We start from the raw sequence: 20,336 nt of genomic DNA, 5'->3' as shown, positions 1-20,336 counted from the left end.
AAAATGAGTTTTGGGATCCGCTCTAACTTTTTAAAATCATTTTGAAGACCTCGAAAACATTTTAAAGAGTGTTTGAGTAAAGCTGATTTAATGAAGTAATCAGTCCCCAAAATATTTAGAAAATGTCTGAATATTATTATTTAAATAATATTCCCATAAAGAATAATCTTTATAAAAATAATTGAAGTAGAAGTATTAAAACTTATACTTGAAACGAGTATTAATAACCAAAGAGTATACTTATATGAAAGTACTATCTTTATTTGAATAATCGAAATAAGTTTGATTATTGACACCTTATTCTTAATAAAATAAAGAATTATATTTCAGTAATAAGCGGAGTCATAATACCTCGAATGGATATTATAAATAATATTCATAAAATAAAGGAGTCATACATCCTCGATTGAATATCCAATAATATTCAATAATAATATAAAGAGTCATAAGCCCTCGAATAATATTCGAAATAATATTCAATAAATAATAAAGTTATCGAATAACCTTATTCGATTAATAGTTTTGAAAACTATGACCATATATATAATATATAATATATATCATATATACAAAATCTACTCGGGATCCTCGACTCCCGGTTTTAGAAAATATTTTCACCTTTGGGTCCCTATACTAAGGGTATATGCAAATTACCGCTATCCTCTAGCATAGGTATTATCAACTGAATCAACAGATATATATGGAAAGAATACGAAACAGGCATGCATATATATATACCATATAGCAGCATGCTTCAATATATTGCAACATTTGCTAATAACCAACATGCATCTATGCACAGATAACATAGAATACATATATACAATACATAACAACAAAGTTGGATAACAGAAAACTTGCCTGAGCGACTTGGGGTGATAAAAGGCTCGGGACGAGTCTGGTAACCTATAAACAACAAGTAAGTTGAAATTAAACCAAAGGTCACTTGTAAATCTATACTTTAACTAACATAGACTCTAACGCTTGTTTTGCGCTTACTGACTCGCTTAAGTCACTCGGGTACCCTCGGCTCCACCATTTTTAATAATTTAACCTTACGAGTTTTAGGCGATTCCATTCGCGAGTGTCTTACCAACTGCCTAACACACTTACCATAAATGTTTCCTACATTAATTAACCCTTTTTGGTCTTTAACCTATGTTCAAATTAAGGCGAGGGGAAAAGTTTCGTTCGCGAAACGCCGTTACTTGAAACGGTCGTTTCTCCTAAACCGTGCATCGGAATCGAAAGAACTACATATCAAACGAAGCTCGTAACACGAGCTACTAGACATGGCAATGTCATAATCTAGCAGGGGGTTCTCGGGTCCTAATGTTAGGCAACAAAATACATCTAAAGAAAATCGACGTTACGACGGCTATGTTTACGCGATTTCCCAATTTTAAACACATTCAAAACCAACCCAATTCAACCTCAATCCAACATACAACCAACATCCATCCTTATCACATCATAAACAACCCCAACCAAGTCAATTTTAACATTCATACTTATGCCTAAGCTTAACTTTAACCATACTTAAGTTCTTTTAATCAAAACAACAACATTTACCATTCCATTTCAATACCAATTTCAATCCCAAACTCTAAATCACAAACCATCAAGCTACAATATCACCCTACTAATCAAAATCATCTTATAATACATAGTAATCTAGGGTTTGAGATGATATACCTTCCTTGAAGTGGTGGGAGTAGCTAGAAAGCCTTAAGAAGCTTTGAGAAGTCTTAGGAATGCTTGGATCTTCAGGAAAACAAGAAAAAATTCAAGTTAAAAACTTGAAAACACTATTCATTATCTTCTTCTTTGATTAAATGAAGAAGAATTGAGAAGGAATTGATGGCTTAAACTCATGATATAGCCCTAACTAAGCATGAAGATGATTAGGGAATTAACTCACCAATTTAGGAAGCTTGGATCTTTGATCTTGAATTTTCTTGCCTTTTGTAATAGTAAAAAGCCGAGAGCTCTCAAGAACAATGCCATGGTTTCTTTTTGATTTTGATGAAGAATGAATTTTCTTGGCTTGGTTGATTTGTTTTTGTGTTTGATTTAGTCAATTACCTATTTTGCCCTTGATTTTGTGTGGTTTAAAAAGCCACCACATCTCCTTCCTTCCCATGTCAATGCTTATGTCATGTTGTGATGTCATCCTTCCCTCTTTGTCCTCCTCTCATTGGTTGGGTGACATCATTCACTCTAATCCCTTTGATTAACTTCCTAATTGTTTGCCTAATGACCGCTGATCTGTTATACGGTTCGCTTAACTTTCGTTCTCGTTTATCGTTTGAAGGATCATACCCGGGATCTTATTACTTAGGTTCCCTTAACCTTTCTCAATACATTATATTCCTTTTATGATCCTCTATTATAATCCTTTAATTTAAATCCTTTTATCCTGTTACTTATACTCAATTCTCTCGCGTATCTAGTGGATTTCCGGGAAAAACCAAAGTGTTCGGAATTGGATTCTGACGATCTTTACATACACTCATATACCGTTATAAAGTACTAATAAAATCTCATAATATCCATAACAGAACCCTACATAGTGTGGCATGAAAAGTTTTCCTCATTCAGCAAAAACACTAATTCACAAGGGTTACAAAAAGTGAAAATTTTGGGGGTTATTACAACAACTTTTACAACTTAGCTTCATATTTCATCATACTCGTCCGCCTTTGTTCTGGCTCTAAAGCTTTTATACTCTCTCCATAACCTTGGGAATTACTTTCCCGAAAACAATTGACTGAACTTTAATCAGTTTATTATAATCTCTTGCTCTGTGCCTTCTTTGGGCTTTCACCAGCGGGTGGCCCCTCTCTTAGGAGGGTAAGTGACAAAAACAGTCTTTTGTGATTCGTCCATCATTTAGAATCTCAAATGATTCCTATATTTCCTTTAGCCAGGCTCTTGCCTCGACTGGGTCAGCTTGTTCCTTGGAACTCGAAGAGCTTAGCGACTTAAAGGTCCTGACAAGAATTTCACACCACATTGTTTCCTCAAGGTGGTGGTTAGGGGTAAAAGTATAAGTTTGGTTTTAGGCAGAGGTCCATGGATCTGCCCAATAGGAGTACCATCCTGGTTCTTCCTATCTTGCTCGACTTCTGTTTTCTCAGTCTAAATATTTCTTCCTACTCCCCATTAATTGGGGTCATCTTTTAATTTAAATTCCTCATTTTCACTTCATTATATTTCTGGTTTCCTTCTATCTTGATGGCGACCTCCCTGACTATCACGTTCAGGGTTTTCTCTAAATCTTATCCTCAAAACTAGCTTTCATCTAAGATTTCATCTTTAAGCTCTTGAACATTGGAACCCAAATTCTGTAGGAATACCTCATTATTCCCTTATCATCTTTCTCGGTATTAATCTTTTATCTAATTGTTGGCTCTCTGCCTTCATTCATCACTTTTTCTGGCACAATATGTTCTTTTCCGATAATTCGGACTGTATTGCAATCTCAAACATCTTTTCGGTACTGGCTCCGGTTACCTTCACTTCTATTTCCATTTTCTTAAAATCTCTTATCAACTCTCCCAAAGACATTTTCATCTTGAGTCTCTCCTTTATACTAAGGGCATTAGCCACCATTTTTGGCTTTCCCTGGATGATAAAGAATCTCATAATCGTAATCCTTGATTAGCTCTAACCACCTCCTCTGGCGCATGTTGAGCTCTTTCTACGTGAAAGTGCACTAGAGCACTTATGGCTTGTGTAAATCTCGCACTTCTCTCCATACAAGTAGTGCCTCCAATCTTTCGGGCAAAACTATTGCCACGAGCCACAGCTCATGGGTGGGGATATTGAATTTTATATTCCCTTAATTGTCTTGACGCGTACACGATTACCTTGATATGCTGTATAAGAAGCCACCTTAATTCTTTATGTGAAGCGTCACTATAGATCACAAAATCTTCTTTTCCATCCGGCAATGCCACCATAGGGGCCGTCACCAATCTTTGCTTCAGTTCTTAAAAGCTGTTCTCGCATTTCTCTATCCATTCGAACTTCTCAGTCTTATGAGTAAGCCGCGTTTAAGGGGCTACTATCTTTACAAACTTGAACGAACCTCTGGTAGTGACCGGCCAATCCTACCTCTGGTAGTTGCCCTAACCATGGTCATCAATTCCTCGGTGGTCCTTTATTCATTCTTGTCAGGATCCTTCACAGGATCCTTCTCAGCGATACTCCCTTCTAGGACAACATCCTCAACCGCTACATCCTCAATATGAACATCATCTGGTCCCGTGTTAGGACGCTCTATCGGGTCCACAATCTGATCTCCAATACTAATAAAACATCATTACGTTGTTGCTCCTCAACCTCAGGGTTCGGAGTCCCGCTACCATATACGGTAACGAACTACGCTCCTATCACGATATTTATAAGGGTTTCCATAAGGGTTTTAACTATCAGTACTACATTAGGTAGCCCGACTATGAACTTGGCAAGAGTTCTTATTATCTTAATAAACTTATTATCTTAACGTCACATCATCTCTGAGGTTTATAATGCTTAGCTCTGATACCATTTCTGTAACACCCCCAAATCCGGGGTCGGGGATCCGGGTTGTCACGAGTTCCATTTCCCTTAATAACACCCAATCTTAATAAACAATCAACTACTCTGTATTGTGACCCCACAATAAACACACACACCACAAGTTATAGTCTCAGAGATGAATATCCAAAATAACACGAGTCATTTTATTCCAAAATTATATGCCATTACACCTTAAAAGGGTTTCTGAATAAATTTACATTTCTTTGCCATTATTACAATGATAAAGATACATAAGTCTGGTACATCAAAAGTTGAAAGCCTAGCCTATTGGTAGTTCCTACCTCAGCTACAGCGACATCAACGCCTATAGGAAACTGCGGAACGTTTTCTATCCGCTCGCGAATTGGGAGCTTGGTCTTGTTCATCTTGTCTATCTGATGTTGTGTGATGAAAGAAGAAAGAAAGGGTGAGCAACAAGCCCACCGAAATAATATGTATAATAATTAACAATATATGAGCATTGTCATAGTACTCATGAAAGTCTTGGTCAAGAAGAAATGAACTAAGCTGACATCTTAACGCGACCAAGTCACAAAATATTCAGTATATATACATATATACTTTTCACAATCTTTGAAATCCTCTGACATGTATAATATACACAGAGTTCCAGTTTATAACTGTATAAAAATATCGTTGCAAGGTGATCTCATATATCTAACCTTGTCTCAACGTTTTTCTGAAAATCTTTGTCATGCATAAGATAATCATTTACTAGATATAAGTTTAAAAGATGAAGTTACAAGATACTCCAATATACTTATATCTTTTCCGGATACTACTTGAACTACCACCGTTCAAGGTATCATTAGTTTCAAAAGTTCTTCACATAGATGAGACTACAAGAAAAGACTTGAATAGATTCAATCTTTGAAATATCCTCAAAATGAAATGAAGTTACGAGATACTTTATTTGATGAAAACATCATTTTGAAAACTCGACCCTGCCAACACTCAACAATCTCCCAACCGTAGCCTTTCTATCGAAGTGCTCTGGGTAGTGTTGCAGAAATATCCAATTGGATGATGAACTCATTACGGAAGTTTGTCGTGCCAGGAAGACCACTCACGATGATCAGTCGCAGTAGTGCAACCCCGCCATTTTCTACATGTAGAGGAGAACCTGTCGGATTTACTTGTCAACCAAACACTGGACTGCTAAGGAATGAACCGTCTTAGCGGAACTTCCAGGCCAATTGGGCCAATATAATAAGGCTGGTCCGGCGCCACTCGACCACTTACGCCACTCCTAGTTCAGATGAAATCCATGACTCTGAAACGTAAAGCTCGTCCCCACTTTCCCCAAGTAGAAACTTGTTGATACGACTCCACCAAGAAGTCGTATCTAGTAGGAAAGGAAAACTCACCGATATTTCCCAGGCGATGCCTGTTAATGGATTAACTTGTTCCAATAATTTTACTTCCCGAGTGTTGGGTAAGTAATCAAAAACTCTTTTATCATAATAGCAACCTTGTTACGAATATAAAAATATACCACAGAGCCGGATCCCTCAGGTTTTGAGCGAGTATTTAAATCCCCTTCGAAATGAGGATTTTAAATATAAAATGAGTTTTGGGATCCGCCCTAACCTTTAAAATCATTTTGAAGACTCGAAAACATTTTTAAGAATGTTAGGAGTGATGCTGATTTAATAAAATAAATCAGTCCTAATATATTAGAAAATATCTGAATATTATTATTTAAATAATATTCCCATAAAGAATAATCTTTATAAAAATAATTTAAGTAGAAGTTTTAAAACTTATACTTGAAATGAATATTAAATAACCAAATATATACTTATACGAAAGTACTATCTTTATTTGAGTAATCAAAAGTGAGTTTGATTATCGACACATTATTTTTTAATAAAATTAAGAATAATAATTAGTAAATAATCGGAGTCATAAGTCCTCGAATGAATATTCAAATAATAATATTCATTAAATAAAATAAACGGAGTCATATGTCCTCGAATGAATATTCAAAATAATATTCATTAATAAAATAAACGGAGTCATATGTCCTCGAATGAATATTCAAAATAATATTCATTAATAAAATAAACGGAGTCATAAGCCCTCGAATGAATATTTAAAATAATATTAATTAATAAAAATAAAGTTATCGAATAAACCTTATTCGATTCATAGTTTTGAAAACTATATCTATATATATATATATAAATATATACAATATACTCGGGAACATCGACTCCCGGTTTTAGAAAATGTTCACCTTTGGGTCCCCTATACTAAGGGTATACGCAACTACTACTTATCTCTAGCATAGGTATTATGCAACTTATAAGCAATTGAATCAACTATATATATCAAGATTACGAAATAGACATGCATATATACCATATCACATGCTCCAATACATCGCAAGATTTGCTAATTAACCACCATGCATCAATCACAAGATAATGCATATACATATGTATACATCACAACAACAGTATAAGGGGTAGAAAACTTGCCTGAGTGTTCCGGGGTAGACTTAAGCTTAGAGTGGGTCCGGTAACCTATGAACAACAACATAAGCCGGAATTAAACCACGGTCGCTTAAGAAACTAGACTTTAACCATTTAGAGCCCTAACGTTCGCTTTCGCGCTTAACAATTCACTTAAGTCGCTCGAGTACCCACGGCTCCACCATTTTTAATAAATTAACCATTAAGGGTTTTAAGGCGATTCTTTCGCGAGTACCTTACCAACTGCCTAATCCACTTTACATAATTGTTTTTTACCTCAATTAGTCATTTAGGTCCTTAACCAAGGTTTCAAAGTAAGGCGAGGGGTAATGGTTCGGTCGCGAAACGCCGTTACTTAAAACGGTCGTTTCTCCTAAACTGTACATCGGAATCAAACGAACTACATATCAAAATGAAGCTCGTAACATGAACTATCGAATCATGGCAATGGTCAAAACCTATCAGTGAGTTCACGGGTCCTAATGTTAAGAACAAAAACAGCCTAAAGTAAATCGGACATTACGACGACTATGTTTACGCGATTTCCCAAAATTTTACCAACCAATTTAACACCAAACCATCACCAATCAATCCCAATACAACCATATGACCATATAACTCATCAACCACTTTAACCATTTAAACCAATCTCAAATCATACCATGAATCATCAAGAACAACTAGTGCTACTTTTTAACTCCAAAATCAACAAAAGCACTTAACCACTAAGATCTCAACATGACAAAACAACTACTACACTTAATCTATCATTCCATCATCATAATCATTTATATCAAACAATCTTAATACTAAGATCATGAAGAGTTATACCTTCCTTGAAGCTTTTAATCAATGAAAGATCCTTGGAATGTCCATGGAAGCCTTAATATATGCTTAAGCTACCTTGACCTTGCAAATAAAATCAAGAATCAAAAATTTGTTCTTGAAAGTTACTATTCACCCTAAACTAAAATGATTTGTTTGAGATAGAAAACCTTTGATTCAAGCACTCAAACTAATTGCTCTTCTTAGTTATGAAATATAGGATCCAAAGAAACAAACCTTATAATTTTCCATGGAGTATAGCTTGTGTTTTGAATTCTAATTCACCATTTTGGTGAAAAATTCGAAATGAAGAAGATGAAAGGGGGGGAGAGAAGCTTGCTTTGTTTTATTGATCTTGTACATAAAAGGCTTGGTTGATATCCTTTTGTTTTGTTAATTACCTTTTAACCATGGTAAATTTGTGTGGCTTGAAATCAACCAACAATACCTTCCCTTTGGTCATGCTTATGTCATCCTCATATGTCATCTTCCCACACTTGTCATCTTCTTGTTGGTGTGGTGACATCATCATCACTAACCTCTTTGATTAGCTCTTAATTACTTGGCTAATGACCGCTGATCTGTTATACGGTTCGCTTAACTTTCGTTCTCGTTTATCGTTTGAGGGATCATACCCGGGATCTTATTACTTGGGTTTCCTTAACCTTTATCAATACATTATATTCCTTTTATGATCCTCTCTTATAATCCTTGAATTTAAATCATTTTTATCCTGTTACCTTATACTCAATTCTTTCGGTATCTGGTGGATTTTCGGGAAAAATCAAAGTGTTCGGATTTGGATTCTGACGATCTTTACATACACTTATATACCACATAGAGTACTAATAATATCCCAGAAGATCAATAAAAGAACCCCTACATAGTGTGGCATGAAAAGTTTTCTTATTCAGCATAATCAGCAAAACACTATTCATAAGGGTTTCAAAAAAATTCAAAAAAATTGGGGTATTACATTACATTATCAATGGCACTATGCAGTAAGTGTCGTACCTTAGCATCCTTAGCAATTGATGCGATATCTTCAGCAGTATAATCACTCTTCTCCTTTGGTACAGTCTTTGCTGCTTCACCTGCAACTGCAACAGCGAGCTTGGTTGGTTTGTGAGGTCCTTCCTTGATTCTATCAAGATATTCTGGATCTGTAGCTTACAGAAACATGGTCATCCTCACCTTCCATATGGCATATTAAGATGGTCTCAGTATGGGAACTCTGATGGTCTCATACCGACTTTGAATTTGTGTCTTTGGAGGTTCTTCAGTTTTGGTAGGCTTAGTTGGAGTTTCTGTGTCAGACATGATTGTGTTTGGATCTTAAACTGTATGTGCGTTAACAGATAGGCTCTGATACCACTTGGTGGGTCACACACACTGTAGAGGGGGTGAATACAGTGCAAAGTACAATCAAATCGAACTCTAATAACTCAAGTAACAGAAAACAAACTTTATTGAAACAATAAACTCTATTACAGTATGGAACTGTTACCTCTCAGTGATGAACAAATATCACGAGAGCTGCTAGGGTTATATAAATAATCTTCTCGAATATCATAACACTTATAGTGTAAACCCTATGTCTGTGTTTATATACTACACAGTTACAAGATAATCGCTAATTTATATAGAATATAATTCTGCTTCCTAAAATATATCAATCAGATATCTTTTCTTCCAAGTATTCTATTCTTCATAGAAATCCTTCTTCATGCATATCTCTTCTTATGTTTATCTCGATCTTCTTTCCTTTAATCAGCTACTGTCCTTATCTGAACGTCCTTCAACACTTAAGTTCTGATATCCATCTTCTGATGATTATTTCCTGATAATATAAGTAATGATATCCTTAAGTCCTGTCCTCCAGTAAGTACTGATTTATCCTGTTTAAGTAAGATCTAAAAACTAAACATAAATCATATTAGCCATGACATTATCAAATATATCTAACATAGGCTACATGGAGGTACACTACCTGGCCGAGGCCCTGATGCACTTATGGGATGGGCTACTGAGGTGATGGAGGACTTTGAGAGGCTGGGAGGACCAGAGTTTCCTTGGAGTTGAGTCAGATATCCAGAGATAGAGATGATGATCAGAGCTGTTATGGTTGTGTAGTATGTAAAGTAGTGTGTAGTATGTATCAGCAGACTTTTGAGTTGTATTTATAGATTAGATATGCTGACTAGTGAGTAGATTTGTTGTACCCCTTTTTGCTTTTACTTCCGAAGCGTCTTTACGCTTGTACTACCTAAAACTTTTGATCTATATATATCAGTACCTTTTCCTTTCCAGCATTGTCATTTACTTTACTGCACCTATTTTACTTTACTTTATTTATTTATTGCACCAGTTATACCCCTGTGATACCATGTACCCTTTTCCCTTAACTATTTATATTCTATAAAAAAACATGCAATTTACTTAGTATAACTGTTACAACTGTTTTCAAAAAAGAGATATTTCTATTTTACAAAACCTTTCTTTTATGCAAAGGATTTGATTTAAAAGCTAAATAAGTTGTTTGATTCTTTACAGAAAAATACCTCCCAGAAGAAATACCCGCACCAACACCCAGAATGAAGAAACCACCAACAACAACAATAACAACGAAGATGACATAACCAGAATGTAACCCAGGACCCATAGACCCAACAATAGCCTAGATTCTTCAAATCTTGGCCCAACAAACAGTTCACCTGGCACAACAACAGAGACAGACCAATCCCCAGGTAACTTTCAAAAAATTTCAAGCAGTAAACCCACCAGAATTCAAGGGTTCCTTAGATCCGATTTGAAGCAAATGTTTGGTAAAGGAAATAGAGAAGTCGTTTGCTTTAGTGAAAGTCAAGGAAGAACAGAAGGTTGAGTCTGTGAGTTATTATTTGAACGAATGAGGCCACCTATTGGTGGGAGTCTGTGAAGACATTGGAAGGTACATATGTTATTACTTGGGAGAGGTTTAAGGAATTGTTTTTAGAAAAATATTTTCCCCCAGTTTGTTCAGGACCAGATGGAGCTGAATTTTTTAGAGTTAAAGCGAGGAAATATGTCGGTGGCGGATTATGAGAGTAAGTTTGAAGAGTTGTCAAGGTATGTGTCGTCATATGTGGATACTGACAAGAAGAAGGCCTAAAAGGATTCCAGCAAGGTCTGAAGCCATGGATCAGAGGGAAGGTAGCCATTTTTTAATTGGATACCTATGCAGGAGTTGTACAGAAGGCCATGATTGCAGAAACAGAGAGTGAGATGTCACAGAAGGAAAAAGAAAGTAAGAAAAGGAAATTTGAAGGGAATGAAGGTCAGTCACAACCAGGAAGTTTCCAAATTTTAAGAAGGGCAAGTTTCAGCCAGGGAGATATTTTAATTTCAGGAGACAAAATGCAGGCGACGGAGGCCAGGGCAACCGTCGAGTCAATATGAATCAGTCGAATCAGTTAAGGTTAACTTTCCAGATTGTCAGGTATGTGGGAAGAACATGGAGGAGTTTGTAACAAGTTGAATGTAGTTTGTTTCAAGTGTAATCAGAAAGGGCACTATTCGAGGGAGTGCTGAAATCAGCCAGCGAGAGAGCCAGCAAATAAGGATCATCCTATCCGGAATCCAGCAATTAAGGTTCCAGCTATTGGATTTACATGCTTTAAATGTGGGAAATGCCAGGACATATAGCCATGGATTGCAAGACACCAGCCCCAATGAGTAATGCAGTTAAGAATTATGGGATCTACCCCAGTAGTAAATGAGACTCCAAGGGCTAGAGTTTTCGATATGTCTATGAAGGACGCTATCCAGGATACTGATATTGTGGCAGGTACGCTTAATGTGAATTCTTTATGTGCCAAAGTGTTAATAGATTCGGGAGCAACTTGATTGTTTGTCTCACAAGATTTTGTTAGTAAGTTAAATTGTCCAGTTGAGTATTTAAATGAAATAATGACTGTAGAATTCGCAAATCAAGAATGTGTATCTGTTAATCAAATTTGTGGAAATTGTGAGATTTGAGATTTCTGGTAGTAAGTTTTGTGTAGATTTGATACCATTTATGTTAGGGGAATATGACGTTATCTTAAGAATGGATTGGTTATCTAAGCACGATGCCCAGATAGATTGTCGAAATAAGAAGGTAAGGGTGAAGATGCCAGACGAGAGGATAGTAACGTTCAAGGGCCAGAAGCAAGCAAAGAAGTTCTTAATGATGATTCAAGCCAAGAAGTTACTACGACAAGGATGCGAGCATTTCATTGCATATGTGATTGATAGAAGTCAGGAGCTAGCGAAAAATTAAAGATATTCCAGTAGTTAATGAATTTCCAGACGTGTTTCCCGATGAGTTACCAGGACTTCCTCCAGATAGAGAAATTTAATTTGCAATCGACTTAGCACCTAGAACGGAAACCAGTATCCAAGGCCCCGTACAGAATGGCGCCCGTTGAGATGAAGGAACTAGCAAAGCAATTGTAAGAGTTGCTAGAGAAAGGAGTAATCAGACCCAGTGTATCCCCGTGGGGTGCACCGGTATTATATGTCAAGAAGAAGGATGGAAGCATGAGACTGTGCATCGACTATAGGGAGCTCAATAAGCTTACAATCAGGTAACAAGTATATGTTACCTAGAATTGATGATTTGTTTGACCAATTGAAAGGAGTCAAGCATGAGACTGTGCATCGCCTATAGGGAGCTCAATAAGCTTACAATCAGTAACAAGTATATGTTACCTAGAATTGATGATTTGTTTGACCAATTGAAAGGAGTCAAGTACTTCTCCAAGATTGATTTGAGATCAGGATATCATCAACTAAAGATTAAGCCAGAAGATATACCAAAGACAGCTTTCGGAACAAGATATGGACATTATGAATTTTTAGTGATGTCTTTGGATTGACCAATGCCCCGGCAGTGTTTATGGACCTGATGAATAGAATTTTCAAGGAATACTTGGACAAGTTTGTTATTGTGTTATAGACGATATTTTGATTTATTCAAAGACAGAAGAGGATCATGTAGAACATTGAAGAACAGCTTTGGAGATTTTAAGGAGAAAGAAGTTATATGCTAAATTCTTGAAGTGTGAGTTTTGGCTACAGGAAGTTCAGTTCTTAGGACACATAGTCATTAATGAAGGGATAAAAGTGGACCCATCAAAGATTGAGGCAATTACAAATTGGGAAAGACCCGAGAACACCAATAGAAGTAAGAAGTTTCTTGGGATTAGAGGGATATTATCGTCGATTCGTTCAAATTTCTCAAGGATTACAACACCGTTAACGAAGCTTACATGAAAGAATGAAAAGTTTATATAGAACGATAAATGTGAAGAAAGTTTTCAGGAGTTGAAGTGAAAATTAATCATGGCACCCTGGTTTGTCACTTCTAGATGACAAGGAAATTTCGTAATCTATAGCGATGCTTCCCATAAAGGACTCAGATGCGTTCTGATGCAACACGATAAGGTGATTATGTATACGTCAAGGCAACTAAAACCACACGAACAAAAATATCATACTCATGATTGGAGCTAGCAGCCATAGTTTTGCTTTGAAAATTTGGAGACATTATCTATATGGAGAAAAATGCAAGATTTACACGGATCATAAAAGCTTGAAGTACATATTCACACAGAAGGAGCTTAATATGAGACAGAGGAGGTGGTTAGAGTTGATTAAGGACTACGATTGCACGATTAACTCTCATCCCGGTAAAGCAAACGTTGTGGCAGACGCGTTAAGTCGGAAAGAAAGTTACAATGTATTATCAGTACCCCGAAGAGATATATAAGGAATTTCAGAAATTGGAATTGGAATTCGAATTGCAAGCCTAATGAAGTAAAAGTGTATAGTATGACTTTCCAGCTGAAGTTGTTAGAGAAGATAAAGAAGTGTCAAGAAGAAGTAATGGATCAGGACATAAATCGTTGGTAGGTAAAGAATTGTGCACGCAAAAGGACGATCAAGGTATTCTTAGGTTTCTTCTAGAATTTGGATTCCACCAGTAACGGAGTTGAAGAATGAAATTTTACAGGAAGCTCATAGTTCAAGGTATTCAATCCATCCAGGGAGTACCAGATTTACAGAGATTTAAAGGAAAATATTGGTGGCCAGATATGAAGAGGGAAATTGCGGAATGGGTTAGTAGATGTTATACATGTCAGAGAGTTTAAAGCAGAGCATCAGAGATAAAGTGGATTGCTACAGCCATTGGAGATTCCAGTGGAAGTGGGAAGCATATTGCCATGGATTTCATAGTTGGATTACAAGGACAAAAGCTAATCATGATGCCATCTGGGTTATAGTGGATAGACTTACCAAGTCAGCTCATTTTTCTGCCTATAAATGAAAGATTTTCACTCGACAAGTTAGTCCATATGTACTTGAAAGAAATTGTAATTCATCATGGAGTTCCTGTGTCTATCGTATCCGATCGAGATCCGAGATTTAATTCAAGATCTTGGGAAGAGTGTTTCAAGAATGTTTAGGAACGAAACTGAATATGAGTACATCTTACCTTCATAGACGGACGGACAGAGTGAAAGAACGATCCAGACAATCGAAGACATGTTACGTGTTTGTGCTATGATTTTAAAGAAAGTTGGGACTGAGCATTTACCCCTGGTAGAATTTTCTTACAACAATAGTTATCACGCCAGTATTGGGATGCCACCCTATGAAGCCCTTTATGAACGCAATGTAGATCTCCTGTATATTGGGATGAAGTAGGAGAACGCAAATACTTGGACCTGAATTAGTATAGCAGACGAAGGAAGTTGTTGAAGTTATCCAGAAGAGATTGATAGCAGCACAAGACCGTCAAAGGAAGTATGCAGATCAATCTAGGAAAAATATGGAATTCGAAGAAGGAAATTGGTATTACTGAAAGTATCACCGAGGAAGGGATTGACGAGATTTGAAAAGAAAGGAAAACTGAGCCAGAGATATGTTGGACCTTTTGAGATTTTAAAGCGCGTTGGCAAAGTAGCTTACAAGTTGGCGTTACCTCCGCACATGGAGCACATTCACAATGTTTTTCACGTATCGATGCTTAAGAAGTATAATCCAGACTCCAGGCATGTAATAGAATATGAGCCAATAGAGCTTCAGGCAGAATTTGTCATATGTAGAGAATCACGATAGAGATCTAAAGGAAAGAGAGAAAGTATTAAGAAATAAGTGGTAAGTTAGTAAGAGTATTGGGTAGAACCCAAAGGTGAAGAGTCAACCTGGGAGTTAGAAAAGTGATATGAAAGAAAAGTACCCTCATTTGTTTTCTTAGGAGATTCTGAGGACAGAACTTCTTTTAAGGGGGGAAGGATGTAAATCTGGCGATATACCGTGTAATTATTTTGCTAATAAATAATTATTATGTATGTTTAGTATTTATTGTGTGAATTATTTGTTAAGTGTTAAATGTGTTTGGATGTTTAAAAATAATATTAATTGAGTATTTTAATTTTTATATGTTCAAATAAAATATAAATAATTGTCATATCTTCCTATTTATTTTTATTTTGATTTATGATTTTATAGGAAATATATGGATTTTATAAAATCTTTTTCCAAGTATTTAAAACTATTTAATACAATCGGGAAACCAACCGACGTCATCTGTTTTTACGTTTTTTAACCCAAAACTCTTCCTCGAGAACTCCTTCCTAACCAATTGCAATATTCCGAGCATTTTCCATATTTTGACTTTTTCGATCCGGAGTACGGTTTGTCCTGTGGGGTCCCGGCGCAACATTGTCGATACATTATCTTTTCGGTAAATCAATAAAACTCGTATTTTTTTCTAAACGGGATCTTTTATTAAATTATCTCAATTATCACCTCGTAATACATGTAACCAGGGCTGAGACCAAGACCGCGTCCATATTGTACTGATTTGGATAATTCCAAAAACCGGTACGTTTGGATCAGTTTTTTTTAAATAAATGTACGCGATTTTATATGCGGAATGATCCAACGGGATACTAATTTTCCTTAATTATAAATAGCCTTTACCGTATTTTATTTCGTACCAAAAATCATTTGCAAACAGTAATTATATAGTTTTACAGAGAAAATTCATATATTCATAAACCTTTCTGAAAATCAAACCAACAAATCGAGGTGTTAGTGATCTCGTTTGGATACTTTCATAATCTGTGATCCATACCACTCTGCAGAAATCAAGGTTATTTTCCTTAAATCTTTTTATTATTTTCGAATTATTTAATAATAAATATGAATTTTTGTCTCGGATGATTGTTTGAGATTGATTGATGATTGCACTGTTGTAGAGCTTGTTTTCCTGATGATTTTGATATATATATGATGATTTGGAGTTCAATAACATGTTCAAAATTGAGTTGACTTTCGAAATTTGAAATTAGGGTCTATTATACCCGTATGAATGTTCTTAATTGAAATTTAGGGTTTTTTATCTAGGGGTTATAGCTGTTGATATAGTGGGTTGTGTTCCTTATGAAATTGCAATCGATGTATATAGCTCGTTAACAGAGGATTCGTGAATCGAAGGGAGTTGTGATTTCTAAGTTCACGTCGAGTTCGCCGGAAACCGGCGAACTTCTCGGCCAAATTCCGGCCAACTCAGGGATGGTTGTGTGATTTGATAGCCTGGATAGATTCCTGGTGTGGTGTAGATCATATCTGGAGGTGGTGGTGGCCTGAGCATCCCTGAATCGTGTTCTCCGGCGAGACAGGGCATTTTCCGGCGACCCCCCTGTAAAATGACAGTTTAATACCTAAACTTTTGGGGACGATGCAGTTTGGTCCCTGAAGTTTCCAGAGTTTGCAAAAAGGATTCCTGTTTTAAAAATGTTTAAAAATCATATTTTTCTATTTATTTTAATTATAAAATTTGTTTTTAATTTCTGAAAATTCCAAAAATTATTATTTTAATTCTAAAATTTATTTTTAATTCAAAAATAAATCTGAATTAATTATTTATTAATTTTAGTTAATAATTATTGATTAATTGGTCAATTAATTCGAAAATTAATTGATTAATTGATTTAATTAATTATTAAATTAGATTTATTATTTAAAAATGATTTAAAAATTTCCGAAAAATAGTTTTGTTCTTTAAAGTATTATTTTAAATTGTTTTCAAGGCTCGATAATTATTATAAAATTGTTTTGGAGCCAGATTTGGCCAACCGAACCCTGTTTATTGCTTTAAAATTTATCCAACGACCCGTTTTAATTCCGAAAAATATTTTAAAAATCATTTTAAATACCCGAAAGCCTGTTTACAACCCAAGACTCCTTTATAAATAATATATCATTGATTTTTTTGACGTGTTACGTGTTATATGTGACTTGTTGATTGATTATCGGTCTATATGTTCAGTGTTTACTTGTTTATTGCGTAACTTTCAATCCGTTAATCGGATTTGGGTAAAACGAAGGGTAGATAGAAGTGTGTATCGAATAAAATCGATATTGAATATTGATAGATGCTTATGATATGTGAGTAGAAGAGGCAAGGCATAGGAAAGGGAAATAGATAGTCGAGGAATAGACGGTTGTAATTGAAAGTTAGTGCAGTATAGCAAGCTAGTACCAGGCAAGTGTTCTGAACTTTCTTGAAATATATTGTAGTTGCTTGATAGTCATGTTTTATATTGCAAGTGCTTTGAAGCACTGAACCCTAAACCCTGATTCCAGTTATTGATCTTGAGCCGTAAACCTTATTCTTTCTAAACCATTGATTGTAGTATACCCAAATATGAACCATAAATATACGATACTACTCCACAAATACATACGAACTAAGTACCAAACACTGAACCAGATTACTTACATATTTAAACCATTGTACCTTATGCTTTGAGAGACCAAATCCTTGAAACCTTGAAACAGGAAACTGGATTCCCAACCTGGCGCGGCCGTGCGCTTCACCAGCACGAGTGCGCTGATATTCTGTTTCTCTGGCGCGGCGCGCGCTAGCACAGCGTGGGCGCTCCGGTCTTCTGGAAAAACTAGAATTGCTTTCTTTTCTTGTTTAACGAGTTGGTCTTCACGATCCTTTATTCCTTGGACACCATCCTAACACCATATTAGCATCAAATCAATGCTAATTCACCTGAATCCCGAATTAATGCCTGGAATGTAAAAACACTAGAAAACATATTAAAACACCAACAACTTGAGTACAAATTCACCAATTTAAAGCTTAATAGAACGTTATAAAGTGTCATAAATTCCACTCAACAGATCTCAATGCAGTCCATAAGTTCGGTGGCATATGTGTGTAAGTGAACATACATTACCGAATACATAGGGGTCTATGGGTATATATATGTAGTCTCTAATAATATCTCTACCAAAGAATTCTGATCTAGACTCATTGGTCTCCCCTTAGTCCTTGTAGTAGGTTCTAAGATCGAACTATCACTCATTGTAATCATACACCATTTAATTACAAATGAGCCATCAATTCTCGATGCTCTTGATCTCTGAGCTAAACTCATAACCTTACATGTTAAGCGCACTAATAATATCACGTAATGTACCCGTCTTATGATAACATTCTAATATTATGTTCAAATCTTTCTCAATGAAAATAAAATCCTCAAGGGTATATTGGACACTATTTTCGGTGAACCGGTGGTTTATAGGGTGTTTTGAATCTTCATAGGCAAAATGATACCTTTAGCTAGTTTAGATAACTTATTGACCTTAACTTGTGTAATTATAATTAAACTTTCTTGTTCTCACAATGATGCCCCCTCATGGGCAACCTATAAGCATCTATAAGTAAAAAGGTTTGTATTATCTAATCATCATATGGTCTTGGTAATATCGTCTTTACCTCAAACGAGTTAGAGGCTGAGCTCCATGTTTTATATCAAAATATTTCCAAAATCATATATGATTATAAATTTCCTTCTCATCATTCTGATAATCTCCAATGGTTCTATAAGTCATACTTTAATACCTCAATTATACACTTATCCAAACCTAGACAAAATCCTAACACTCTCGTCTCTAATTACTATAACTTATTGCTCTGATACCATTTTTGTAACGCCCAAATCCGGGGTCAGAAATCTGGGTCGTCATACCACCTTTAATCATATATAACATGTATTGCTTCAATAATCCAATAGACCCCAATCTCACGCACACACACAAATAAGTTATAGCCTTAGAAATGATGTAAAAAATGTAATCTTCTTTTATTACAACTCAAATATACTTTACAAGTTCTTAGAAAAATATTTGTAACCTCTACATGAAGTTACAATAATTATTACTAACATCTTATACCTATCTGAATACTCTGGTCCACCTGAGACAAAGCTGCAAGGTATTCTCCCCACGATTTCAGGTGACTAAATCCCACACCGGCATACTGGTAATCTTTTGTGTTGTGACATTTAAAAGAAAGCAAGAGTGAGCAATAATGCTCAGCCATAATAATCAACAGTATGAAAAAACTGTTAAAGATATTGTATTAATCCATATAAGGATATGTATTTATTTAAAGTAGTTTTCTTGGTGATACGCACCTCTTTTCAAAATATTGTTTTTGATTGACTTATTAGTCTGCAAATACCTTAATAGTAAACCCAACATCTAGGCTTGGGTTACGGTATTGCATCTCAATTCTAATTGCAAAAATAGGTTATTTATCGGAGCCACCGCAAACGATGATCAGTCGTAATACGGAAATATGTAACCTTTTCTACTAGTAGAAGGATGAATTCCTGACTCCCGGTTATCACCCTGGCCGCATTCGGGCTATCTGTCCCATTTCGGGTATGCATACACTTCATAAGTTCCTGAGTACACAGATTACCTTAACCTGCGGTAACTTTTCATAGGCCTATGATACTCTTGGTAGTCTCCCTAGTACTAAGGTCCTGAGTACACAGAGTACCTTCACCTGCGGTAACTTTTCACAAGTTCCTGAGTACACAGAGTACTTTCACCTATGGTACTTTTGGTAGTCTCCCTAGTACTCATAGTACTAGGGTCTACCCCTCATAGTACTAGGGTCTACCCCTCTTTCTCCTTGGAAGATTCCTATCATATCCCGAGAAATGAAACCACATCGAAGTTCTACAAGCGTTTTGCTTGTTGATAGACACATCTCATCTCGTTTTTATATATATATATACTTCCGAGAATTTTTGGATGAAGCACTAAGATAATTAGAGTTGACCATTGTCAATAGATAAGTATTTAAGGCGGAGTTTCTTTTGAAACTATAGTTAAAATATTTATTATATATAGAAATAATATTTTTGAAGTTCGGACAATGCCAAAATGATTTCCTAAAATTCAGAAAATATTTAAAAATAGGTTTTATGATTTTTAAATGATATTAAATCATTTAATAAATATTTAATAATTAATATTAATTATTAAATAATTAAACCTCGAATATTTAAATATGGGTCACAAATAAATCTAACCGGGTCAGTATAT

The sequence above is a fragment of the Apium graveolens genome, chromosome 3 (assembly GCF_009905375.1).
Source record: "Apium graveolens cultivar Ventura chromosome 3, ASM990537v1, whole genome shotgun sequence".
Classification (NCBI taxonomy): Eukaryota; Viridiplantae; Streptophyta; class Magnoliopsida; order Apiales; family Apiaceae; genus Apium; species Apium graveolens.
The sequence above is the reverse complement of the archived record's forward strand: the minus strand, read 5'-3'. Positions refer to the sequence as shown.